This window comes from Ambystoma mexicanum, chromosome 5p, assembly GCF_040938575.1.
Source record: "Ambystoma mexicanum isolate Mex_15411 chromosome 5p, UKY_AmexF1_1, whole genome shotgun sequence".
NCBI classification, from domain to species: Eukaryota; Metazoa; Chordata; class Amphibia; order Caudata; family Ambystomatidae; genus Ambystoma; species Ambystoma mexicanum.
The window spans coordinates 1,110,855,216-1,110,882,608 of record NC_090930.1 but is presented as its reverse complement, the minus strand read 5'-3'; the positions used below and the strand labels follow the sequence as shown (position 1 = coordinate 1,110,882,608).

General features: G+C 48.9%; 1 protein-coding gene across 2 annotated transcripts in view; it reads left to right on the top strand.

Moving 5' to 3' along the window:
* Positions 1-27,393, top strand: part of KDM1B (lysine demethylase 1B) — a 1,796,634-nt gene that overhangs the window by 1,197,156 nt on the left and 572,085 nt on the right. The gene's annotated exons all lie outside the window — the stretch shown is intronic.

Here is a 27,393-nt window from a genome sequence, read left to right as displayed (position 1 = left end):
TAGCAGATGGCCACAGTAGAGCAAGCGGGCAATGCCATGAGTGGGAGCTGTAAGAAATCAAGAGTAAGACTCAAGCACAGTGGCATGTTTAGTGTTGGTTATAGATTTTTATTATTACACAAGAAAAAGGGATTGGGGCAATCCTACTTAACCCTAACTCTAAGAGTGGTTTCCCTGCCTCAACCAAACTAAGGACTTCTGTGTCAAGATGTCTTTAAATCAAGTAAGTCCTCTGTCCAAAATCCTAAACTGACCCACACACACTAAACTTAATAACATGTGAAAATAGGGATGACTGATAGCTGTGCACCTACAGCTTCTTTCAAGAGTTCCAAACGTAAGGTTCTAATGTGTAGAAAAATAAGATCAATAAAGTTTCACCAGAAAAGGGGGCATTCCCTTTCCCTAGTTTCCTTCTGGTTGTTCACTTGATACCTTTGAATGTTCCACAAGCTCAAGGGGGATGACTCCTCCCCTGATTTTTCTCTGCTCACACAAAGTTCTTTGCAATATCCAGTTTCTTGCTCTCTTGATCTCACTTGTCTTCCAAAAAGGGGTATGGTTCTTCCCTTATAATTTCTTACGCCTGGTATTCTCTTCTGTCAGGATATCACGTCTTCTAAAAGGGGTATAGTTCTTCCTTTTTATTTTCCACAATTCACAGAGGGGTTTCAGCCCCTGAGCCTACTCAGCCTTGCAGGCTTTTTTATCCTTGTATATGTATGCTAGTCCCAGACTCGCGGCTTGCCTGGTTTACTCTCCTGTCAGGACTTGTCATCTCACCCATGGCCACCTTCTGTAGACAACAAATTAGGTTTTCCACATATTGGGTCACCAACCTTTCTCAACAGTCTCAATTTTCATGTCAAACACTTCAGCTCCCCTATCTGGGTTTTCTCGCACTGTCAACAGTACGCAGCATTTGCCCTGAAGTGCCCCGGTATCTCGTTCGCCTTCCCTGAGCTTACCGGTCTTTACTGGCCGCTTTGGCGTCCCTCGCGTATTACCATTTTTTTTTTCTCTCTGCTTGCTGACCGGGAATGCGTCTTATCGGTTCCTTGGTCCCCTCTTTGCACTGCTGCAGCGAACCCTCCTCTTTCTGACTTTGCTGCACGCTGGTTTCCTCAGTGTCACTGCTTCTCCTCCCTTGTCCCAACCAATGCTGCCAGCAGTCAGCTTTGTATTCTGTTCACCTATGCCATATTTGAATGTCCTGGAACTGATTAGCCTTTTCCAATGACAAGAGCGCGGTGTGCATACTGCTTCGTGTCATCCTCTTTCCTCGGCCTGGTATTAAAAAAGGGGGAGGGATATATAAGGTTGATGATTGGAAAAACATGACAATTCCTTGTCCACATCACTATAAGCCATACAAGAGTGGGCAGAAGGGGAATGTGTGTCACTCGGGTATGCTGGTAGGGGATTGTTCTGATCTAGTGGTTTTAGTTTGCCTCCCTGGAGTTTGTCCTCCCGGGTCAGAGTCAGGTAGCTTCTGCCTTTCCCTGGCCACGTAAGGGAAGCTTCCCTCCAGGGAATCAGTGACGATATTGCTAGATTCGTCACACAGCTCTGTGACCAGCAACTCTTAAGAGTTCAAGAAATGGAACAAGCCGCAAGTAGACCTGTTTGCGATGGAACAAAACACAAAGTGTGCAACCTTCGCCAGTAGACTCCCACCAACTTGCTCGTTTGGAAGACGCCTTTGCAGTGTCATGGAAGGGCCTGTTTGCTTAAGCATTTCCCCTCATTCCAGTGATTCGCATTTTCGTCCAAATGATAACATATCCCTCTCGCCTCATCCTCATTGCTCCACTGTGGTATTCGGACCTACTGCACATGTCGGATGATCACCCTCGACCTACTGTCGCAGAACAAGGGACACATACTTCACCACAATCCCGGGTCACTCAAGCTTACAACGTGGCTCCTCTCTTCAAAGTTCAGATATTTAGAGGTGCCCGACGTATGCAGGAAAATTCGGCAGGCTGCAAGAGCTGTTTCTACCAACAGGTCATAGAAACACAAGTGGAACCAGTTTTGCAAGTAGTGTGCTTAACATCAACTACATCCTCTGGAAGTTCAACCTCAGCGTCTTCTCCGCTAACTCTTAAGTCTGGCACAGGGAGGGCAGTCACAAGCCTAAATCAGAGTGCACTTAGCAGCCATCTCTAGATACAACTGGAGGAGGCAACAGAATCATCAACCACTTCATGAAAGGTCTTTTCTGCACTTTCCCACCAATACAAAAGTCTCCACTGTAGTGGAGTCTCAATAGGGTGCTTTCTGGGATCATGAGATCAGGTTTTGAGCCCCTGCCAACGGCACATATATAATACGTCTCCTGGAAAGTGTCTTTCTTGGTGGCTATGCCCCATATGTTTACAACATACTACTGCCTAGACTGCAGGGGTGCACAACTGGCTTTGCTATATGGACGGAAATAATGTGCAAGCCTCTGTGGTGGGCCAAACTATGTAAAGGGAGGGGATACTGCAGGCTTTTTTAAATTTTTTTTACACCCAATAAAACGTAAAAATGAAGCAAGAGAAAAGAGCATTCTGAAATGTACTAATAACCAGTGTGTTCTATTTCTTTCTTTTCTCAGAAAATCCTGTGATATTTCATAAGAACATAATGAAAATAAAAATGTATGTTTGTTAGAGGAAACATCTTAGGGCCTGCAGTCAACAGAAAAGGATGCTAGCAAAATAACCCCCATGCCTGAGGAGTACTCCTCTCCTCTCTGTGATTGTGTTTTATTTTGGGAGGCTTTAAAGAAATTACATTGTAGTTTAATTTATCGAATACCATGTTCCATGCAAACATTGTGGCATGCTGTATCAGAACTACAATACCAAAAATGAAACGCAGTCATTTGAGGAATAATACTTCAACATTTTTAAAAAGCCACTGAAAAGTAAGAAATTGGCAATTTATATTTCAAGTTGGCACCCACTTGCCATTCACCTTTTGTCTAAAATTAAAAGCCTAATTTCTTTTGGCTGCAATGTTTTTGTTTCAATAGGTTTGGTAATTTTGTTTTAGATGTATAAAAATAAAGGAGAATGAGGTTGTCAGCATCTGTTATTTCTGTGATGCTGTGTTTGATCTCTAACGTTTAGAGAGAAAATTACTAGATAATGGCGGCACCCTATTCTTAAACTCCTTTTGCCTGGAGGGCCATAAATCATGATGTGAAGGGCTGCATCTGGCCTGAGGGAAGTATCTTGTGCACACTTGGCCTAGAGGGCCAGGACACAACGGAGACCAGAGTCGGAAGAGCGGTCCTACAGCGCCTGTTGAAATAAGATGGGCCTTTATCCTTCACACCACCATTTATTCTTTGGTGGACTGCTATGTATTCTATTCAAAGCATATACATCTATGAAAGATCCAATGCTGGAGAAGGAGTACGTTGCTTACCTATAACTCCTGTTCTCTAGCATTGGTATCTTTTATTGATTCACATGTGCCCTCCCCCACCCCGAAATATAAAGGCTATTACCGGACATAGCAATGTCCTTGCCACTCCAGGTTAGAATCTGAAGGTGGTCCCTTAGGGTGAGGCGTTGTACTCAATGTCTCATTGAATGGGGCTAAAAGCACCCATAAAGAGGTGGACCAACGACAAAACACTTTTTTTTGCTCCATATTATTAAACATAGGAACTGTATAACTAAGGATTCTCAGCCTGATAGGGAATATTCAAAGTATGTGAATCTATGAACGATACCAATGCTGGAGAACATGAGTTACAGGTAAGCATATTTCGAATGGATTGTGTCCTCCAACGTATTCCTCATCTATGACGTGATGTCCACAGCTGTGCTGCTACAGAATTTTTTTCGGCAGAGGGCATTTTTGCGTCGATGACGTCTGGTCGATATCCATTGGAGGCCTCCGTCGAGGGGGGCCTCATTGGATGTTATAAGTAGCACGCACGGTGCCCTTAGCTTCAGTTCTGTTTTTTCCGCAAACGTTTTTGCTTCGAGAACTTGCGCACCTCGTGTCTTCAACTTTGTATTGCACGATTATGTCTTTTTCTTCCACCCCGACACCCCACGGTCTGGCTTCAAGAAATGTCAGGACTGCGGGTCCAAGATGTCCATCACAGACTTGCACCGTATCTGTTTATGGTGCCTGGCCGAGGACCAAGCCACGAACGATTGCTCGAAGTGCCAGTCGTTGACTGCCAAGGCCTTGCGGGAGCGTAAAGGGTTAATTGAAGGTAGGCCGTCTTTCCAAACCCCATGAATCTAAATCGGCTGGTTTGTCGACCGGCGAGTCGAGAGAGTCTCCTCGTCGGAAGACGTCCAGAAGATCTAGGTCCCGGACTGGTCCGTGACACTCATCCTCTTCGTCGAGGCGGTCCGGGAAGCAGCGTTCACCGTTCGCCGTCCCTGACGTCTTTGGATGACCGATACCCGAAAAAGATGTCATGCCCCACTAAATCCTCTACCCTCAAGAATTGGGAGGTTTTTTGGGAGCAAATATTAGATTTTTCAGTCTTGCGGCACAGTACCGTCCGCACCTTCGGTTGAAGCCGGCAAGGAATGGTCTCGGTCCGATGCACGTGCGCCCTCAGGCCCGGGCAGTCGGCGCGATAAACATTGGGAGCCTTCGAGGTCCCGTTGGAACAAGGCTTCAGGGGATCGCCAGAGACATTCCAGGTTGCGGTCTTCGTCACCCACAAAACTGTTGAAGCCTGAGTAGCTGTCGAAGAAGGTGTCGACGCCGTCAGCGCCATGTCCGTTGAGTGAGTCTGTCAGGTCTTTACCCGGGGTCAGACCTTCGAAATCTTCAGTGCCTTTTTGGACATCGACGCCGTCAGAGACATCAGCGCCTACTGGGCAGGATTTGCCGTCAGAAGCCCCTGTGGCTCTGGAACCTCCAAGGAAGGCTGCTGCTAAATCTGTGAAGCCTATTCCTGATAAGAGGTGCACTCCTCTCCCTAGGAAGGAGTTTTTCCAGTCACTCCAAAACATTTATGAGGAAGATGATGATGAGGAGAGGTCTGATGGGGACTTTGTTCCTTTTGGTCTGCCTTATGGGCTGCCTAATGCTCCAGAATGTCTCATTGACGAGGACAGTCGGATTGAACATCTGCGTCAGTCCTTACATGATGCCAGTGGCCTTGACACATCTCCTGAGATGGAATTTGGGAAACCGGAGCCTGGTGAGCATGCCAAGTCCTTCTATAGGAGACTGATGTTGAGAGTTGCTGAGTACCTGGTTTGGTCCAGGCCTTAGGTTGAGTATGATCAGGATAATCTATCGGACATCTTGGATCAGGACCCGTCCACTGACCCAGTGTTGCCATTTCATGTGGCCTTACAAAAAAGGGTGGCTGCTACTTGGAATGCCCCAGAGTCTATTCCGGCGCTTAACAAGTCGTAGTCCAAGAAATACCGCCCATCCAGTAGTGACCCCGGCTACCTGTCCACTAACCCCACTCTGTTGGTTCAGGCGGCTGCGGCCACTACAAAGCAGGCAGCGTATCCTACCATGCCTCCGGATAGCGACGATAAACGCATGGATGGATGGGCGCACAAAGTATTTGCTGTTGGGAGTATGGCCCTGAAATTGGCCAACTCCACCTGTGCCTTGGCAAAATGTTTGCAGCTGAGCATAATCCCGAAGGGGAGGAAAGGGATGGCTTTCTAGCTATTGTGAAGGATGGCAAGGATGCCATGTGTGTATCCCTTCAACCTGGGTTGGACACTGCACATTGTGTTGCTAGGTCCATGGCTACGAGCACCATCATGCACAGATTTGCGTGGTTGCGGAAGACTGGTTTTGCACCCGATGTGCAGGCCCGTCTTCTCAACATGCCTTTTGACTGACGCATCTTTTTGGCAGCAAGGCTAACGAGAGTCTTGAAAAGTTGCAAACCTCCAAGGTGGCTGCCAAGTCTTTGGGGCGCGGCTGTCAGACAACCTCTGCCTTTTCATCCTAGGGGACAACAATAGAGGGGTGGTTCCTTTCGCTATTACTCCTCATTTGGAAAGGTGAAGGGAATGCCCAGTCAAAGGGCCCTCCGTAGAGGCACTCGTGGTGGACGAGGTAGGGGTGCCAAAGCCGCTCAGGTATCTGCCCCTTTGCCTTCCGGCACTGCTGCTACTGCTTCTAAACAGCTCAGGTATCATGGTTCTCCGGTGGGGGGCAAGCTGTTGCAGCATCTCGAAGAGTGGCGAGCCATTACTTCAGATGCGTGGGCTCTGGAAACGATCGCCCACGGTTACTGCCTTCCTTTTCTCCAATTGCCTCACGACAATCCACTGGGGAAACACTCTTTGAAGGTTCCGGATCCGCTCCTGTTGCAGGAGATTTTCGCCCTGCTGGAGAAAGGCGCTATAGAACTGGTTCCTGTGGCGGAGTGGAAAAAGGGTTGGTATTCCCCCTTTTTTTTTTTATACCCAAGGAGGACTGGGGACTGAGACCCATCTTGGACTTAAGATGCTTGAACAAGTTCCTCAGGAAGGACAAGTTCAAGATGGTCACTCTTTCTCATATCCTTCAGGCCCTCCAACTTCAGGATTGGCTGGTGTCATTGGACCCGCAGGATGCTTATTTTCATGTGCCGATCCATCTCAAGCACAGAAAATACCTCAGGTTTGCAGTTGGCGGATCCCTCTACCAGTTTCGGGTCCTGGCTTTCAGGCTCACCTCCGCCCCGAGGGTCTTCACCGAGCTCATGGTGGTGGTGGCAGCACATCTCAGGAGAGGGGGGAGATTCACGTCTAACCCTACCTGGACGATTGACTGATCAGGGCACGTTCTCTCGAACAAGCCTTGGATCATCTCAGCGTCACCTGCCACTCCCTTCACAAGCTGGGCTTTCCCCTAAACTTCAAGAAGTCTCATTTGACACCATCCCAGCGGCTCCAGTACATAGATGCTGTTTTTGGACACTTCCTTTGGGATGTGCCTGCCACGCAAGGTGAGTGCTCATCACATTCTTCAGATGGTCACAAAATTTCAGCAAGCCCAGAGTCTTCCGGCTTTCTAATTCTTAAGGTTGCTAGCAGGACCTTCTGTGGTGGGCCGACGAGACAAATCTAATGAAAGGGGAGCCTTTTTGGCAGCCATGGCCGGCTGTCACGGTGGTGAGGGACGCTTCCCTGACAGGGTGGGGAGCTCATGCCGCCGATCTTTCCATCGGAGTCCAGACTTCACATCAATCTTTTGGAGCTAAAAGCCATCAGACACTCCCAAGATGGCTGCCGGCAGGAGAAGTCGCGTCTGAGTCGCGCTCTCGCCGGGCCGCCGACAAAAAAGCACTTCAATGTGAAGATTTCCGTGCGGTTTTTGCACAGTTTGACGCCGGAACATCACGCTAGGCGACGGGCGCAGAGCCATCCGTGTCTCTGCGTGTGAGACCAGAGTTTGGGGAAAGAAAAACCCGAGAGAAGGGACTGCCCCTCCCCCACCGAGGGAAACCCCGCCAAGGACACAGTGACTAAGGGTGGCGCTGGAAGAGGAGGAGAACGGCACACGGAGGTCCGGGGGCGACCTAAAGCATACATCACTCGCCGTCGGGTGCACAATATAAACATATTTGCTTTGGAGGCAGTGGTCCCACGCTCCCCAGCTGGAAGCCGTGTCCCGGGGTCCAGGCAAGGCAGAGGCGCTCGACGTCTCTCGCCCTCCAGCAGGGAGTGCAGGGGCCTGTGCGTGGGCCGCCGGAGAGGAGCGGGAGGCAGCGGGACAATCACTGTCCCCCCCCCCCCACGGGGACACACAACAAGGGGATGCCGCCGCTGGCTGGGCCCCCCCACCCCCCCGGACTCCAGGGCGGCAGCAACTGCCAAGACGCGAAGGGGAGGGGCCAAACGGTGGATCAGCGCGAAGGAGCTGTGGCAGCGGAGACGGGGAGAGCCAGAGACAGAGGTGAGTGCGCAGACCCAGCACTCCACCTCTCCCCACCGTGCGTGGGCCAGTGAAGGCCGAGCAGCCTGCAAGCACCGCTTCCTTACCAGAAGCGCAGCTACCCCCCCCCCCCCCCTCCACCGCCCTCATTGTCAACGGAGAGGCATATTACAAGGGGGGGGCAGCTGCATCAAGGTGGGGGAACAAGTCTCCACTAGAACAAGGACCTCCCTGGGGAAGGCACAGGGGTGGCAGTACTGAGACTCTGCACCGCGGCGGCCATAAACCCAGCACCCCTGGGACTCTGCTCTCAGGTGCGCGAACACAGAGAAGGGGCAAGTCACATTTCTACCCGAAGCTAATACAAAAGCCCCCACATCAAGCACAGGGGAGACTCCCAGAGTCTAAACAGGACCCAGCCAACTAGTGAAAATGTCAAGGGCTAAAGGAAAGGGTGGAACATCCCAGACCTCATCGCAACCCCCAGACAGGATCCAAACCTGTTACAAATGTGGTCCTCAGATGCATCAATGACCACAAAGGACCGGCCAGGCGAAGAACACGCACCAGACATTACCTCCCCTAACCAGAGCCGCCTGCAACCGACAAAGGACGAAATGCGGGCCAGGTTTGTGGAGCTCCAGGACAAGTTCATGTCCACGGTGCAGGAACAGTTTACCTCAATGAGGAGTGACATGAAGCAGACAGTCCAAGAGTTAAAAATAGATGTGGCCAAGCTGGAGGAACGGACGGACACCCTAGAAAGAATAGTACAAAATGCGGAAGAGGAAGCGAAACAGTGCAGTGAAACACAGGAACACCTGGTCAGGTTAACCCACAACCTGGAAATTCAATGTGAAGATCTCGAAAACCGCTCCCGCAGGTCCAATATCCGCATAAAATTCATGCCTGAATCAGTGATGGACAAAGACCTTAAGAGGGCGGTGCAAGAAGTCTTTGAGGATATAATAGAGGAGCAAGACGTGGAGAGAATAGGGATCGATAGAGTCCATAGGATTGGTCCAAAAAGATCGGGTGCCCCAGGAGATCGGCCAAGGGACGTGCTTGCTGCCCTATCATCGTATCCGCAAAAGGAACTGATTTTAAGGAAGGCAAGGCAGCTGGACCACATTAGGATGAACGGGGTGGAAATCCAATTATATCAAGACGTGGCCTCGGCAACACTTTTAAAAAGAAGGGAGATGGCCCCACTAGTGAAAGAACTGGTGGCGAAAGAAATTAGATACAAGTGGACGTTCCCATTTGGTCTCCTATTTGAGTGGGAGGGTAAATAGAGAAGAGTGACCACCTGTGAGGAAGGACTCCATACAATGGGCCTGCAAGCGGAGGAGGGCGTCGTAAGAGGAGACAGGACTAGGGGGGATCCGCACAAGAGGGCGAGGGGATGGGAGGTGGTAAGGCACATGAAGACACAAAATGGTGGGTGAAAAGCAAGACACCAAGCGGGTGAGAAATAGAAATATCTAAAGGAACACAGGGTGGACGGTTTTAAGAATGGAGAAGGCGGGAGAAGATGGATTCGAAAGAACCACGGAATATCATATACGCAGCGGCCAGGCTGAGGTTGCGGAGGGGACACTATCTGGGTCTGCGGGAGATGTGGGGTTTAGGATTCCCCGCAAAGTTAGTCCTGAGTCATGAGAGGGCAAGGAGCGATGGGCGCAACTCCTTAGCAACCTTAGGTGCCTGGGCCCTCCTCGGGATCAAAGTTGTTTCAGTTAATAGGGGGGGGTAAGTTGAATAGTTTGGGGGGAGGGGGTGGGAGAGACTCCGGAGGAGGGGTGGGATCACGAATAGCGGGAAAGCAGACAATAGCAACAGACTATTCGAGATGGTGAATTTTAGAATCTTCTCACTAAATGTAAGGGGGCTGAATTCGCCGGTGAAGAGGAAAAAGTTGGAGGCACTGGCTAGAAGGGAGAAGGCAGATTTTTGCTCCTCCAGGAGACTCATATTAAGGCACAAGATAAAAAGAAGATATTTCTGAAAGGGTACACGATCTGGGCTCAGGTGAATGCGGGGAAAAAAGAGCTGGAGTGATGATTGCAGTGAGGGGGGATGTTGGGGCAACCCTTTTAGATACACAGGTGGACAAGGAAGGGAGGCTTGCATTTGCAAACCTCACAATAGATGGATCCAGGATTACCCTAGCGGCTATATACGCGCCAAACACGGGACAAGATGGATTTCTGAGAGACACCCTAGGGAAACTAGAGGGATTTGCGAAGGGTGAGATAATACTGGGAGGAGACCTAAACCTACCCTGGCAACCCAAGCTGGATAGGAGCGCGGGGGAAACCATGATCAGGGAGCAAAACAAAAGATGGAAGATATGGTGCTACATGATGTCTGGAGGGAAAAGAAGGGTCAGTCGGAGGGTTCACGTTTTACTCACACGTGCATAACACAATGTCGAGGATTGACTACTTCTGGGTCTCAGTGGGTTTGCTGGGGCAGATCCAGGGTATAGATTTGGGTGCTATTACTATCAGATCATGCTCCTTTAAGCCTGGACTTCCAGATCCCAGGTAGAGGAACGGGTCTCTGGAGATGGAGAATGCCTTCTGACATCCTGGTGGACAGGGTGCTGGGAGGGACTGTGGGGGAAAAATTAACAAATACTTTGACCTAAATGACAATGGAGAAAGACCGCTGGCGTCACTCTGTGAAGCCTTCAAGACAGTAATTCGTCGGCACATAATAGCCCTAAAAGCCACCAAGGACAAGCAGAGCTTTGAATGGGAGAGGACACTGGAAAAGAAAATAGTGGACATTCATGGGGAGTTGGTAGCTCATCCCACAAGAAGCCTCAAGAAACAAAAAAGCAGAGAAATCCCTACTCTACTTAAAACAACGTTACTATATCAAGGCCAACAAGGCGGATAGATACCTTGAAAGACAACTCAAAGGGAAACAAAATGCATTGGCAATCTTGAAAGTTAAGGATGCTAATGGAGAGAGACATACATGCGATAGGGGCATTAGGGAGGCCTTCAAAGCCTTCTACCAAGATCTCTATGCGACAGAGCACCCGAACGAACTAGAACAAGATAGGTTTCTCCCTATCCAAACAATATCGGAAGAGGACAAAAAGCTGCTGGACTCCAGGATTACAGAAGAAGTCCATAGGGCAATAAAGAACCTCCCGAACAATAAGGCACCAGGTCCAGATAGCTTCACGGCCCCCTTCTACGAAAAGTACACGGACATTCTGGTCCCGGTACTAACAAGGCTGCTTAATACATTCAAGGACATTGGAAACATAACCCCATCCATGAACGAGGCGAAAGTCCTAGTGTTCCACAAAACAGGCAAAGACCCCACACTTACAGGCACGTATCGCCCTATTTCCCTGATTAATATAGATGCAAAAATATATACCAAAGTACTCGCCGCCAGGCTGTCACCCGTCCTCCCGTCCCTAATCAACACTGATCAATCGGGTTTTATCCCCAGTAGACAAACACTGATAACCTAAGAAGGATTAGCCACCTGGTAGAAAAAATAGGCTTCACTCACACACCATCAGTATTGCTCTCCCTAGATGCCGAAAAGGCTTTTGACCGGTTAGAATGGTCATTGTTTTCAGAACGTTGAAACACATGGGATTTGGGGACCAATTTATCAATATGGTAAAGGCTAATTACAACTCCCCATCCATAAGAATAGCAATAAAGGGGGAAGTAACGGACAGGGTTGAGATATCAAGAGGTACGAAACAGGGTTGCCCCCTCTTCCCTCTTCTCTATGCTATCTTATTAGAGCCTCTCCTAATTAAAATCAGGGAAACGGCAGGGGTAAAGGGAATAGAGATGGCAGGCAGACAACATAAAGTTATAGCATACGCACATAAACTTTTCTAGAAAGTAGAACGGCATGTGATCCTACTCTTCCGGGAGCTGGGGACGGGGGTGGGGGGTGAGTTTGTGGAATTGATGATTTGATGTTATGTTTAAGAAAACAATAAAAATATGTTATAAAAATGTTTTTAAAAAAGCCATCAGACTAGCACTGAAGGCTTTCCTGCCGTCTGTACGGGGGAAGAATGTCCTGATAATGACGGACAACACGGTGGCTATGCATTACCTCAACAAGAGAGAGGGTGTAGGGTCACTACCTCTGTGTAGGGAGGCAATGCAGCTCTCGTTCTGGGCAATGAGCAAGGGTATGTCCCTTTCGGCGATTCATCTAGCCGACACAGAGAACATGATGGCGGAGGCTCTGAGTAGACAGAGCGCGGTCTTCCACAAGTGGGAGTTGGCTCAGGTAGTCCTTCAAGAGATCTTTGCCCTTTGGAGAACCCCTCAGGTGGACCGTTCCCGACTGGGGCAAACCGGAAGTGCGAACAGTACTGCACAAGGGAATTTCCTCTGAGAGGAGCTCTAGGAGACGCATTCGTCATGGAGTGGCTCTTCCCGCTTCTGTACGCGTTTCCTCCGATTCCAGTCATCCTTCAGGTTCTCGGGAGGTTGCTACAGTTCGGGACCTGCATGATCCTCATTTCTCCGGATTGGGCCAGGAGAGCATGGTACCCGGACCTTCTAGAAATGTCATCTGTCCTCCAATGCATCTTCCCCAAAGAGAGGATCTTCTCTCGCGAGAGGTAGGTCGGGTTCTCCATCCAGAGGTCAAGAGACTCGCCCTTCATGCATGGTTTCTGAGAGGTTGAGATATAGGGATTGGGACCTCCCGGATGACGTGATGGAGGTGTTGCTTTTGGCTAGGCGGCTTGCAACAAAGTTCCTGTACCGTTGCCGTAACTTTTGCGACTGGTGCAGAGGAAAGAATGTGGATCCTTTTCAGTGTTCGATTCCGGAGGTTCTCTCCTTCTTACTTTCTTTGGCCCACAGGGGTCTTCAAGTGGACACCATTGAAGGTTATTTGGCAGTGCTGTCTATCTTTAAACGCTCTTCAGTGGAATGTTCTTATTTTAAAATTCCACTGATCACTCCGTTTTTTAAAGGGCTCACAAATGTGTTCCCGCCATCGTTTCAGGTGCCGGTCTGGGACCTCAATTTGGTTCTAAACTTTCTGATGGGTGCTCCGTTTGAACTCTTGCCCTTTAAGGTGTTGACCCTTAAAACTGTTTTCTTAGTTGCAGTTACGTCTGCTAGAAGAGTGAGCGAGTTGCAGGCACTTTCTTCTAAGCCACCCTTTACTTTGTTCCACAAGGACAGGGTTATACTGAGAGTATGTCCGTCCTTTCTCCCTAAGGTTGTGTCTGAATTTCATTTGAGTCAGAAAGTGGTACTCCCCACTTTATACCCTCCTCCTCATCCTATTAAGGAAGAGGAACGGCTTCATAGGTTGGATCCTAGAAAAGCCTTGAGCTTTTATCTATCCAGAATGGCAAAGATCAGAGTGGACAACCAGCTCTTTGTGTGGTATACTGGACACCGTTTAGGACAGGCTGTTTCGAAGCAGACCTTGCCTAGGTGGATTATCCTCACTATTTCAGAATGCTACCGGTTGGTTGGTAAGGACCCTCCTGCAGGTTTGCGGGCTCATTCCACCAGGGGCATTGCTACTTTGACAGCCCTCCAGAGGGGGTGCCGGTGAAAAATATCTGTGACGCTGCAAAGTGGTCTTCTATACACATGTTTGTCAAGCATTACTCCATGGATACTCCCCATGCTCAGGATGTTGCCTTTGGTAAAGCAGTGCTTTATTCTACTCCCTACTCTACTTAAAACAACGTTACTATATCAAGGCCAACAAGGCGGATAGATACCATGAAAGACAACTCAAAGGGAAACAAAATGCATTGGCAATCTTGAAAGTTAAGGATGCTAATGGAGAGAGACATACATGCGATAGGGGCATTAGGGAGGCCTTCTGCCATTTAATTGGATATGTCTAAATTCTTTTCTCTCCTCCAATCATTTTAACTGCTTTAGGAGTCGGTCATACATGAGGAATACGTTGGAGGACACAATTCATTCGAAGAACAAGTTACTTACCAAACTGGTAACGTACTTTTGACTGGATGTTCTACAATGTATTCCTCATCGCCCTCCCAGCCTACCCCTCACAATAATTTCCCATGCCATTACAGCTTAGGTCCTGCAAGGCTACATGCAGTCGAGGCTGTGTTCTGGGCATTGTGAGGGGGGAAAAACATGAACTGAGGCTACGGGCGCTGTACGTGCTACTTATAACATCCTATGACGTCACCCTCGACAGAGGCCTCAGAGGGACATCGATCCGATGCCATAGACGCAAGGACGCTCTCTGCCGAAAAAAAATTCTGAAGCAGCACAGCTGTGGGCATCACATGTCGTAGATGAGGAATATGTTGGAGAAACATCCAGTCGAAAGAACGTTACCAGTTTGCTAAGTAACTTGTTCTACTCCATCTCTGCTATTGGGAAGTTTTTCAGAAGAGCAGCAGTGGCTGCCTTGCCATTGGTGGAATGGTCCTGGACCCTAGGTCTACCTCAGAGATACATGTGTGCCTTCTGGTGTCATGGAAGGATGCATTAAACTACCCTGACATTGACTGTTTCGGAGGGCCAATACCTGTCTGACTGGAACCATAATTGAGCCAGAGTTGGTCAGTTTTTCTGACCTCCTGATGTATTTATTTTATTGTTTAAAGTGTAGACCTAGCTCAAGAGCAGAAGAGAACTGTACAGGGTATGGGTAGCCAGCGATTGGGCTGGCATCTTTTAACAGTAGTTTAGGAATGTGAGTTACGCTCTGCGTGTCCATTGGGATTAGTCCTTGGTTAGGTGTTGAAAAAGCCATGATTTGAGAGATATGTGAAATTGGAGAATTGTGGGTCCATTTCGGGCTGATACCGGGCCCTCCCGTTTGTGGATGAGTTGTGATTCAAGCTGATTGCTTGCTTTGCTGCGCAAGGTCTGTGTGTCATCAGATATGTAGAGCTTCACCACCAGGATCTCTGGTGTGCTACTCGGACTGCTTTGTAGATGATGCATGCAATCTTGGAACAGTGTCCCGGCCTGGAGAGTAAGCCTGTGTAATTGGCGTAGGATGGTTTGATTCGGTAAAATTTCCACACACACTTGTAAGACGTGCTGCAGCGTGGTGGGCTACTTATAGGGGTGTCAGGTGAGCAGCTGGAAGTCCCGCCAGGAGGGCATTTCCTCCATTGACGTGTGACTCCACAAGGGCCTGAAGTCCTGCAACGGGGTGAATGGTTTGATTTTCGAAGGGTGGAGATTTGGAGCTAGCCCATTTGGGCCTTGTTGGCTATGTGTTTCTGGAAAGACGGGCTGCTGTCATTGGTAAAGCCTAAGGATTTTGCTGAATCCGAGAGTTGTGGATCAAATCCATCTAGGCACATATCATAGAGCCATTGTTGGACAAGTTGTTGTTTAGCGGTGGGACAGATCAGGAAGAATTTATTCTTGCATGGGTTAAGTTTGAGGTAGGCAGTGGACATCCAGGACTGGATGATGGGTTGGTAATTACAGAGATGATTGTCCTGTGGGCTTTTTACTTTCATGTACAACTGAGTATCGGCAACGTATTGGGATGCTAGATTGGGATCTTTGAGGCGTGTGCCCAGAGGCTCCATGTGAGGGTTAAAAAGGATCAGTGAGAGGATGGAACCTTGGGGACTCCACTGGAGACTGGGAATCGGTTAGAATGCAACATTTTCATCTGGACGTCCTGTGTCTGTGTCGGAGAGGTAGGAGGTAAACCCATTCAGAAGACCGCCTGAGAACACATCCTGCCTGCGAGGTGGATGCGGTGGTAGTGTCTAATGCATCTAATGCACCTGAGAGGTAAAGGAGGACGAGGAGCCATCAGTCGCACTTATCCATGATTAGGGTTACCATAGAATAGTTTTTATGTTGAACACATGTATTTTAGACTGTTTTATATGTGATTACTGATTTTTTTGTGTAAAATGAATTTGTTGGGTGCTTTCTGACTGAGCATATGTTTATTACATGTTCCTAATTAATCTGGCTGCTTTTGAGTAGTTTTATATCTACTTATGCTAGCAGGCCTAGAGGGTTTCGATATACACAGAGACTAGGTGTGTAGCAACTACTTTTTCCAAGATTTTGTCGTCAGAGTCTAAGGGTGATTTTTTCTTTTTTTTTTTTAAGAAGGTCGTCTAAGGTCATAGTTGAGGGTTCTGGGAATTACTTTTCTGTGATACTGGCATTTATAATGCTAGGAATGCATTGAGCGCAGGCCCATCAATTGTATAATGATGGAGGCCGGGAGGATCTCATCAGAGTAGGAAGTGGCATCATCAAACAATACATTTACAAAGCATAGGATCTAGCAGTTTGCTCTTACGGTGCATGCCTTCCATGTACACATGCTCTTACAATAGTGCATTTGTCTTGCATATCGAGTTTCACATATAGTTCAGTTGTACAGTTTGTATTGGTGAGGCTTCCCCTCCGTCTGGGCCAATTGTCTTTAGAACAGAATGCACGGTATGGGGCCCAAATGTCTTTTGGTCTGGAGGTGGCGGTTACAGACTGCACTTCATTTTCGTTCACTAGTGACATTTCCCTGAGCCATTGGTTATGCGTCGGGGCTTCTCTGGTCTTCCAGTTTACCAGCATGCATTTCTTGGCAATAATACCACCTAGGTTAAATAGTCTACGGGTCTTTATCTCTGCCTTGCCAAAATCGCCCAAGAGGTATTTCAATGGTTGGGGTGTTGTGGGATTGCAAGCATGTCAAATAGTGTTTGCAAAACTTGTTTCCAAAAATCGACAATTGATCCACAGCTCCACAGCATGTGGATCGTGCCAGCATCCTCAGAGTTGCATTTTGGGCAGATTTGTATGCTGTGTGGGTTAAAGTTCATTATATGTCTGGGAGTATAGTGCAACCTGTTAAGGATCTTGTATTGGATCAATCGCAGTATAGAGTTTAGCCCTGGTCAGGGCACACATCTTCTGCCACTTGACTTCATCAATCACTGTTCCAGAGTCTGTCTCCCATTTTTCACAGGTCTTGGGCTGCAGTGGAGTTTCTGCCTGTATTTTAGCATACAGTCTTGCCAAAATACCCCTCCTGTTGTTTTTGTGTATTACCAACTCCATACACTCATTGGTTTCATGTTCTTCCAGATAGGATGGCCATTGTCGTCTCACTGCGGCTCTCATCCGGCAGTATTGCAGTATCTTTATAGGGTTGCCTCCGAGTTTATCCTTGAATTAGTTTAAGCTGACAAATTTGCCCTCTGGAAAAAGATCACCCAGGTGCATAGTTCTGTCCAGGTCCCATGCGGTCTGGATGTCTGCATCCATCGTGGGAGGAAGGTCTGGGGTGTCCCACAGTGGAATGTTTTTATTGTGTGGTTTAGTGATTTTGAACCTTGTCAGTATGCGTCTCCAGGCGTCCAGCGTTGTGTGCAATGGGTCATACAGGCAGGGATCTGTTTTATGTGAGCTGATTAGTGTAGATTTAATATCATATGGTGCCGCTGATCGCCTTTCAATTTCGACATGTGAGTATTTAATGTCTGATGCAAACCATAAACCGGCATAGTGTGCCTGTGCGGCTAAATAATATAGTTGATAGTCGTAGGCTGCTAGACCCCCTCGATGGTACGGTTCCATGAGGGATTCCCACTTCGCTCTAGCTGTTTTACCTCCCCAAACAAACACCACAGCTAAGCTACCGAGTGTGTCGAAGAACTGTCGGCCTGGCCATATCGGGATGGTATTAAAAAAAATATAGCAGCTTCGGGGCTGCAATCATTTTTAAGACTACGGCCTTCATTACGACCCTGGCGGAAAGCAACTGACCTGACCGCCATAGCGTAAATAGCGTTTCCGCCATGGCACGACAGAGTAAAGTGCGGCTAATTCTGACCCATCGGGCACGAGCACTACGCCTTGGCGGAAGTGCAAAGTCCGCGATGGCGGAAATGTCCCCAAAACGCCCCTCACCGCCGTCGTACGGCGACCTAGGTGCAATTCCGCCACCGGACATAGCGGTCACCGTAGAGAGCGGCAATCGGAAAATACGGTGACCGTAAATATACGGAAACGGAAGCAAAAACATGGTCCCGGAACGGGAAACAGCACGCCGTACACCTATAAAATCAGAACATTCACACAACCATCAAAAACACTACCCTGAGAGACATCCCAACCCCTCATCCACCCTAGTGAAACCAAAACAATGGGAAAAGTAGCGAAAAAAGCGTGCGACCGCAAGCGGCAGGAACACTTCTCACGTGAGGAACTCACGGTGCTCACAGAGACCCTCCAGGAGAATGCTGGCGTCGTCTTCTCGACGCAAATGACCAGGACGGCACTTGCGAACAAGAAGGCCATATGGGCCCTGGTGGCACAGCGGGTAAGTGCGGTGGGGACCGCACCCCGCAACCCACAGCAATGCAGAAAGCGATGGGACGATCTGCGGATACGCGTCCGTAGCATACTTTCTGCCAACCGAAACATTGCCACAGCTACCGGGGGAGGATCGGAATCACCCATCAAGCTGACCCCCTGGGAAGAAATCTGTGCCTCCACCATTGGAATGGAGACCATAGAGGGAGTCGGAGGGATGGAGAAAGGAGTGCAGACAACCGAAGAATCAGGTAGGTGGCCCAAATAAAACTATGCTAAAACCACAATGTTCAATCATGTGAAGTACCATGTGTCCACATAGTGCAACAGAAACACATGTCCAGGAGAACGTCCACTCACATTGGCCTGATAGCGGACATTAAAAGTCAAATTAAATAAATAAATAATTAAAATTCCTAAAAACACCCTCTACACGTGCAGCAGGCACCCCCTAACTGCAGGCTGCAATACAACTGCACCCTCATTCCACACAAAAATGAAACCACCTCCAAGGCCCTGACCCAAATCACCCTCAGGTACCACCCCAATGCATGTGATACATTGCCATTCCAATTTCCACAGACCCATTAATAACGCTCGCCCTCCTTTACTCCACCACAGGGTCCGATTCAAACGACGAGCTCCAGGACACCCCTACCAGCACACCTGCAAAGAGGGCCAAGACCAACGGCCAAAGACCCTCCACCTCAGCTGCACGCATCAAGACACGGCAGCAGCACAAATCAAGTGGCAGCACACAGGAGGGGACTTCAACAGGCACCCCAGCAGCCAGCATGGCAACAACACCACCACCACCACAGGCCCCCCCAATGGATGCCACAGAAGGCACTGCTTCTGGTGGCAGCAGCACCATAGGTGACACTGCATTAATGGCAGCATGCTCCGACACAGAAAACGGTGATGTCGATGTACGATCCATCCATGACCTGTCTCAATCCCCCTGTTTGTTTCATCCCGTACAACATGAGGATACCACACAGGGGCACTCACAAGACGACGACTGGCCATCCCCCACAAGCCCTGTGTCAAGGCAACATGAGGTGATCAGCCCCTCTGTGACACCACCGCAAATGGCCATGGCCCAGCAGAGGCAACAGTCCCTCGACCAGGTGATCGAGCAACAGCAGCAACTGGCCACGCTCCTCAAGGAGCATGCTGATGAATGTGGGGGTACCAAGGCAGCCATAGAAACATGTACAGAGACACTAAGGGCAGAAATGGAGAGAAGCACCGAGAGCCTGAGAGTACAAATGGAGAGAAGCACCGAGAGCCTGAGGGGGGAACTGCATGCGATGTCCAAAGACGTATGTGCTGAACTTGCCGCTGTGCGCCGTGTGCTCACTGAGCTCTCACAAACCCTTAGGGACATGCATGGACGTGAGCAGGCAGAGACATCATCCGTTGCAAGTTCCGTCCAGGGCAGCCCCCAACGTAGATCTGGGAGGAACCTGCGCTCCACAGGCAGGGGTGCCCCTGATACTCGGAGAGGGGGCTTGCAATAGCGTCTGCCCACTGACAATGAGCATCCTTGGACACTGGTGTTCGGGGGGGAGGTAGGAGGGTGGAGGGGGTGTGTTGGGCTTACTTGGGTGGCGGGTCGATGGGGTGTGTAACACAATTTCACATTTGCTATAAACATTTCACAATCATCCAATGAGATGTGTGGACATTGATCTTTGTGTACGAGGCCATCATAGGCGTACAGTTCATATTGTGCATGTTCCAGACACACACAGTGCCACAACTCCCGTGTCCATGTATCAACCACCAGGCGTGAGTGCTAGAAGCATGATTCTATGATAATCTGACGAATTTCACGGCCCTCCTGTGCCTGGCGGACTCCTTCAGGTTCTGCCACATCCCCACCCACATCATGACCATATTCTGGTGCTTGCAGTTCTGCGTCAGGGGGCATGGGCACATTCCTACGTATGCACATGTTGTGTAGCATGACACATGCCATGACCATCTTAGCAACCTTCTCATGGCGGTACAGGAGTGCCCCGCCAGACCTGCTGAGGCAGCGGAAACGACCCTTCAGTAGGCCGAATGCCTGTTCTATGACTACACGGGTACGTGAGTGGGCATGGTTGTAGTCCTCCTCATGCTGGTCCTGTGGGTTCCGGAGTGGTGTAAGGAGCCATCTCTTCAGTGGATACCCGGCATCACCTGTATGTGGACAATAAAGGATGTTTGAGGAATGACATTGCTACGTAAGCACCCCCCCCTTCCTGGCAGGTCATTGCCGCATCACATACCCCACATTATCATGCATGAAATGAGACTCACCGAGTAGCCAGGATCTGTTCCCTGCATGTCGCTCCATGTAGCGTGGTATTGTAGAGTTCCGTAAGACCATGGAATCATGGGTTGATCCAGGAAATCGGGCACAACAATGTGTAATGATCCTGTTTGAGTCACACACCATCTGTACATTAAGAGAAGGATATTGTTTTCGTTTGCGGTACTGGGCCTCCATGGCATGTGGGACAACCAATTCCACATGGGTGCAGTCGATGGCACCAATGCAACCCGGTATGCCGGCAAGTGCATGGAATCCCACTTTTGTGTTCGTAATTTCCTGGTCCGAGCGTGGTAGAGAGATGTAGTCGTCTGCGTGCTTCAGGAGGGCATCGAGCACTTGCAATAGTGTCCGTGACAACAGTGGCTGTGAAATGCCATGCAACTGTCCGACTGTGTGCTGGTAGGTGCCTGTGGCCAGGAAGTGGAGTACAGACACCACCTTCAGTAGGGGTGGGATGGCGGTTGGGCTATCTATCATGCTGACAAGGTCAGCGTGTGTCATGTCCACAATGGCGGTTATGGTGTCCCGGTCCAAACGGTAGAGGGTGTGGATCTGCTCATCAGTGAGGTTGAACGGATGTGCTCGGAGGCGTGGGATTGCGGGCTGCCTGCGTGGTGGTCGTGGCTGTGCTGGTGGACCTTGCTGGCCCTGCCTTGCCCTCCTCCTCCTCCTGCGTGGCCGGTTGTTGTAGTAGTTGGTGTTCGTCTTCTTCTTGAAGTTGGAGTACTTGCAGTGCTATCAGGTCCCCCAGGGCCAACATCGCAAGTCCTGCCGGTAGCATTTTGGAGTGGGTGTGGTTGTGGGAGGGGGTTGGGTGTGCAATTTATGTGTTTCCAAGCTGTATAGCCTCCACCTGTGGTGATTCATTCCACCTGTGCAAGCTGCAATCCCCTTTGGGCGAGCACGTCCCGCACACAACGCTGCAAATCGACGCATGGCATCTTGCTATTACATTCATGTATTTCATCCCGATGGCAGTGAGATCTTGCTTCATATGTTAAATCTGCTATGCTCCCATTGTTTCACATACTATCTTTGAAGTCGGGAACATACTTGTGAAGGGTCCGTGGAATGTAGTACTCGATTAACGGTGGACCCTCATGCAGCGCTGTACCGTGGTTCACCGACGGGCGGGGCGTCCCATTTGTGAGTGTAGCCAGTTGCCATTTTCACACACTGCCGCACTAAATGGATGGATTTGTGATTTCAAGCGGTCACAGATGCCTTTTCGACGTGATGTTGCAAATGAGGAATTCGAAGGACAGCGCTTTCGGTTTCCAGCTAGCGGCGAGGAGACGCCCACAGGTCTGACTGCAGATAGAAAGTTCTATTGTTTGATGTCCTTGGGACAGGGGCCATGCCGAGAATGCAATGATTGATATGAATAGTATGGGATGCGCAATAGCGTAGTGGAGGATAAGGCAGGACGTTCCCTAATACATGTTACTTCACAACACTAGAATTCCTGCCCGGAGCACAGTGGATTTTGCAGACTGCATTTAGCACAGATTCAATGGAAATTTCTAATGTTATGTGAGTAACTAATCAGGCGTTTTTATACCAGGATGAGGGAATGATGTATGGATGCATGGACAGATGATTTGATAGAGAGTCAGCCATGTACATGGCTTTTTGGAATCTATCAACTTCCTCTGCGCTATGTGATGCAGGGCTGCCATAGTGGGACCATCGTCTATCTGCCCTTGTTGAACCCTCCCTGTCTCGACGCGCCTTCAAACACTTGTGTCTATGCACGTTACTAATCCCATCTAATGGATTCTGTTTTAACAGACGCATGCACACAAACACTCGTTTGCAATAGTGTTTTCACCTCGATTTATATGGTTATGATTCGCAAGTGATTATTGGGTGCGAATAATCCTTTTGAGTGGGCTAGCATGCATATGGCTGTGGATTTAGTGTGATCTTTGAAGTGAGTAATTCAAATGGAGTTCAGATGCCCATACTATTCTTTTTCGTTTCATTTGGGTGACAGGTATCTCCTCCCCTTTTGCCGCTGCCATCTGTATGCCACTCCTGCAGATGGCTTTTACTCCCGACACCTGCTGCTTCGTGTTAATCAGTGGAGCACCATTACGATCTTATGGGACGATCGCCAATGGCCCACATGCCCTTACGCAGTACTAGTGGCTAGGAGCAACATTTCGAGCTTTCAGCTGGACTAGTGCCTACCTAATGGGACGGCCCTGCGGTTCTAGGCGCTTCCATGTTGCCTTTTTGAACGTGGATGTAGCCCCTGTGCACCATGGAGGAACAGGGCGTCACACAAGAAGAAGGTGGTCAATTAGTGCGGATGCAGCCCACAATTATGAGATATGATTTGGAGTTCATGACCTAATAGCTGTATGGCCCGGGTGATTTTGTTGTGCATTAAAATTTGATTATGATATTGACCTTGTAGTGTTATTCGTTGCAAGTTATGTAGCATATTCCTATTTGTGGAGCGATGTATTGTGAGGAGATCTGCTTTGGGTTCGGCCTTCTGAGCATAGTTGCGTGGTACTGTACTGGGCGCGTTTGCCTACGAAGGCCAGTAAGGTCAGGGATAGGGGCTGCCGTTATGACTGTGTTAATGATGTCATGCTCATGGGAGGGGGATTGGCTTTTGTGTAACAGATGCCGGTCAGCCAGGTGGATTGGTGGAATGATGTGATTTTCAGAATATGGCTGGTCACAGGTGCCTGTGTTTGCGTGCGTTTCTTTGAGGGAGACTGAGGTCATGTCCATTGGAATGGCTTCTGTATTCGTGCCATCTGTGCCCTGCTGCTCCCATTGGCCCCTCTTGAGATGTGCCTGGCTGCTCAGTCACTCTGCCAACTTGTGTGGTACATGCTTATGCTGCTGGTTGGTTTGTTTACTGGCAGGGGTACAGGGCTGGTGCAGTCTCACTCAGGATACTGCTTTGTATGTTGTCTTGCACTGGAGTCAAGCGATGGGGGGCCTGTTTTTGTTTGTCTCAGTTTTCAGTTCATGTTGCTGTACTTGGAGCTTGACATGCCTGTGCTGCATCAGTACGGCAATGGTGCCAAGGCTAATATGGATGGCCACTCACAAGGCACTTGGAGCCCCTACATTCATTTGTTCGTTGGCATGCATGGGTGACTTGTACATTTCACTGGTTGCATTGTTTGACTTCATTGCACCTACGAGGAGTTGTGCAATGTGGCCAGGGAGTGGTGTACAGGCACTCAGTATGGCCTTTTACGGTTGGTTTGCGATGCCGTACTTCTCACCATGGCGGAATGGTACTTTCCGCCATGCTTGATGGCGTTAGGTGCATGTCCGCTAGGGTCAGAATTCCTGTACCGTTGCGCCATGGTGGTAATTACGGTTTCGCAGTGCGCGCGTGCGCGTACTTGGTGCAGTTAGCGTTGGCGTTCACTACGGTGTCGCTAATGGCATCGTACTTTACGGTGACGGGTCATAATCGCAACGGGCGGTATTCGATGGCGGTATTGCATTTCCGCCATCGTTTTTCGATTTCCGCCAGGGTCGTAATGAGGGCCTACAACTCTGCCAATTAGCGATATGGGGAGTTTGCTCCATAAGCTGAGCTTGTGCTCCAGCATGGACAGGTAGTTTGCATGGTTGTATTCATGCAGTAGTTTATAGGACCTTGCTACTTGTATCCCTAGGTACTTCACTTTATTGCTTGCCCATTTCATGCTATGCAGCTGTTTGGGTTCCAAGGTGTTGTCATTCAGGGGAATCCTGAATGCCGGGTGAAATTATCTATCTCTGCCAGTATCGATGGTATATTCTCCTCTGGGTGCTTCAAGTAAACTAAGCTGTTGTCGGCATATAATGAGATAATTTGCAGGGGGCACGTATTTGTATGGCTATATGTCCATGGGATTCCTGAATCCTGCTTGCAAGGGATTCAATCGTTAACGCAAATAGGATTGGGGAGAAGGGGCATCCCTGTCTAGTTCCCCTTGCGAGTTTTAAAGGTTTCTGAGTAGTTCCGATTGGTACGGGGACAGTGTATAGTAGTTTAACAAAGTTACTGAACTCCTCGCCCATCCCCATGCGTTGTAGGACCCCAATTAGGAAGTTCCACGACAGAGTCAAACGCTTTCTCTGCGTCTTAAATCATTGCTGCCGCCGGGAGTTCATGGTTTATTTGTGCCATAGTAGCGAAGAGCCTCCTCAAGTTTAAAGCCGTTGATCTCCCAGGTATAAATCCCAACTGGTCGAGGTGTACTAGGTCAGGCATGTACGGCATCAATCTGTTGGCAAGGGTTTTGCCAGTATTTTCATATCTGAGTTTATCAACGATAGCGGCCGATATGAGGACATTTCATTTGCAGGTTTCCCAGATTTAGCGAGTACAGTTATGACGGCCTTGGTGAGGGAGTATGGGAATTTCCCGTCTGTGCATGCCTCCTAACACACTCTAAGGAGTCTCAGGGCTTGCTATCTTTATAGGTTTTGTACAGTTCTATGCCTATACCGCCTGGACCAGGGGCTTTACTTGACGCTAGGGAGGTTATGGTCTCCAGAATTTCATCAGTTGTGAGTGGGCTGTTTAGTTTTGTGATGGCAGTGGCTTCCAGCGTGTGGAGTCTAGTTTGTAATAAGTACTGATGAACCTCATCCATCGTTACATTATCCTTGTTTGAGTAGAGTGATCGATAGAAGTCCCTGAACATGTTATTAATTTCTTCGTGTCTGATGGTGATTTGACAGTTGAGCTTGGTGATCCCCCCCCAATATGTTGAGTATCCCGCTCCCCTTTAATTATCCCAGTCAGAAGTCGCCCAGGGCGATCTGCCTCGCCATACCTCCTAGCCTGCACTTTCCTGTGCATGAACCGGGTTTCTTGGTCTGCCAGGTTGCAGAATGTTTGCCTATTAACTTTAATTAAACCCAGAAACGCTTTGCCATGTGTATCGCCATATTCGTTCTCTAGTTCCCTATAATCCTTTCAGCTCAGCTCTAGTAGATTTAAACATTCCGGATGTGTTAGCAATCATTGTGCCTCGGAGCCAGACTTTGAATGTTTCCCAGATTGTGGAGTACTTAGGGACACAGTTTTCATTTTCACTAAAGAATGTCTCAATGTCTATCCTTAGTGTTTCCACAAGTGAGTCATCCAGTAGTACGGATGGGGGCATTCTCCCCGGAGGTCTCGGTACAGTAGAGCGCTCTTGTTGTATTTCGAGCACTATGGGTGAATGATCAGACCAGGTACGCGGTAGGATTGAGGATTTGCACCTACCTTCCGTCCAGGTCTCCGATATCAAGCATAAGTCTATCCAGGAGTGAGCATCGTGTACGGTGGAGTAATATGTGAACTCTTTAGTAGTTGGGTGTTCTACTCTTCAGACATCTGTTAAACTAAACTGGGCTATAATCAGATTTAATGTGCAAATTGATTTGTGTTTGTTTCTTTGCTTGGTGTTCGATCAGTCCAAGGAGAGGTCCAGTATTGCGTTGAAGTTGCCGCCCCAAATGATGGGGATGTTCGGGATTGGGTCGATAAGGTTTGCTATTTTCCAGTAGAGCGTCGGGTCATCTAAGTTGGGGCCATATGTGTTTACGGGGAGCACCGGCCTGTTATTGAAGGTGTCGGAGACAAGAACATACCTGCCTTCAGGGTCCATGTTTGTGGTACCCAGCCTGAAATCTATACTTTTATGTATGAGTGTTATGACTCCTCTAGACTGCGAGGAGTATTCTGTGTAAAATCTGTTATTTCCCCACTTGTATGCCATCTGCTTGTGAGTCAATTCTAGGGCGTGGTTTTCTTGAAGCATCACCACGTTGGGACCATGGCGATCCAGGTATGCCCAGATTTTCCTCGTCTTAATGGGATTGTTCAGGCCCCTCACGTTCCACGATATCACTTTAAGTTGGAGAGCCATGTTGCATCTTTGATTCCTTGTCCTTCACAGTCTGTATTTCCGTTGCTCGAATATGCAAAGCTCTATGATGGATTGTATGACCATCGCCACAACCTTTACTAGCTTTAACACCCACAACATTCAGGCTGGGTCTGGTCCGGGCCTCTTGAGTTCTCCCCTTCCCCGAACCCTCCCGTTCCCCCATCCCTCACCATCTGCCCCAACTTGATGATGCATCCCATTCAACCTATTGGATAATCCGGGGGGGTTATGTCATCAGCTATCCTTCTAGTTAGCTCGACGTTCATGGGGCTTCACGATTAGTTTGTCTCTCTCCATTGTCATGGATTGGCGGGGAGCCTTGAGGAGCGTAATGTGCTTTCGTCATTATTAGTCATTATCGTCCAGATTTCCTTCATCGTTGTTGTGTGGTCCATTAACACCCGGGTGCGACTATTTTGCGGGAATAAGTATTCTTGCTTCCACATAGGCGAGTGCTTGGGCAGGGTTATCAAAGAAATGGGCTTTCTCGTCATGCTGTCTTCTTAGTTTGGCAGGGAACATCAATGAATATGGGATTTTCCGAGCCCGGAGGAGGCGCTTCACACTGTCATAGGACCTTCTCTGTGTCTATATGCCTGTCGCAAAACCAAGGTATATATGGATTCTTGCATGAGACAAAAAGCATCCCCAATTTGCAAGAAAGGCCTGCATGTTGTCCAGTGTGAAGTGAGCTATCTTCTCAATCAACAGCAGATACCACATTCATGTCGACCAGTCCTCCACCGAGGGAGGATTTTCCAGTTTCCAGCCGCCTCTGATAGTGGCTTTAGCTGCTAGCAGCATAGTATGAAGGATAGATAAATTAAAAATAGAGCACATGCACTCCCCTGCCTTGAAATACACCCAGGAGACATACAGTAGGGTCCATTGGCAGGGCCTCACCAATAATGCAGTTAAGCGTGGTCAGTAGCCCTGACCAATATCGGGTTAGCTTGGATGCAGCGCCTCC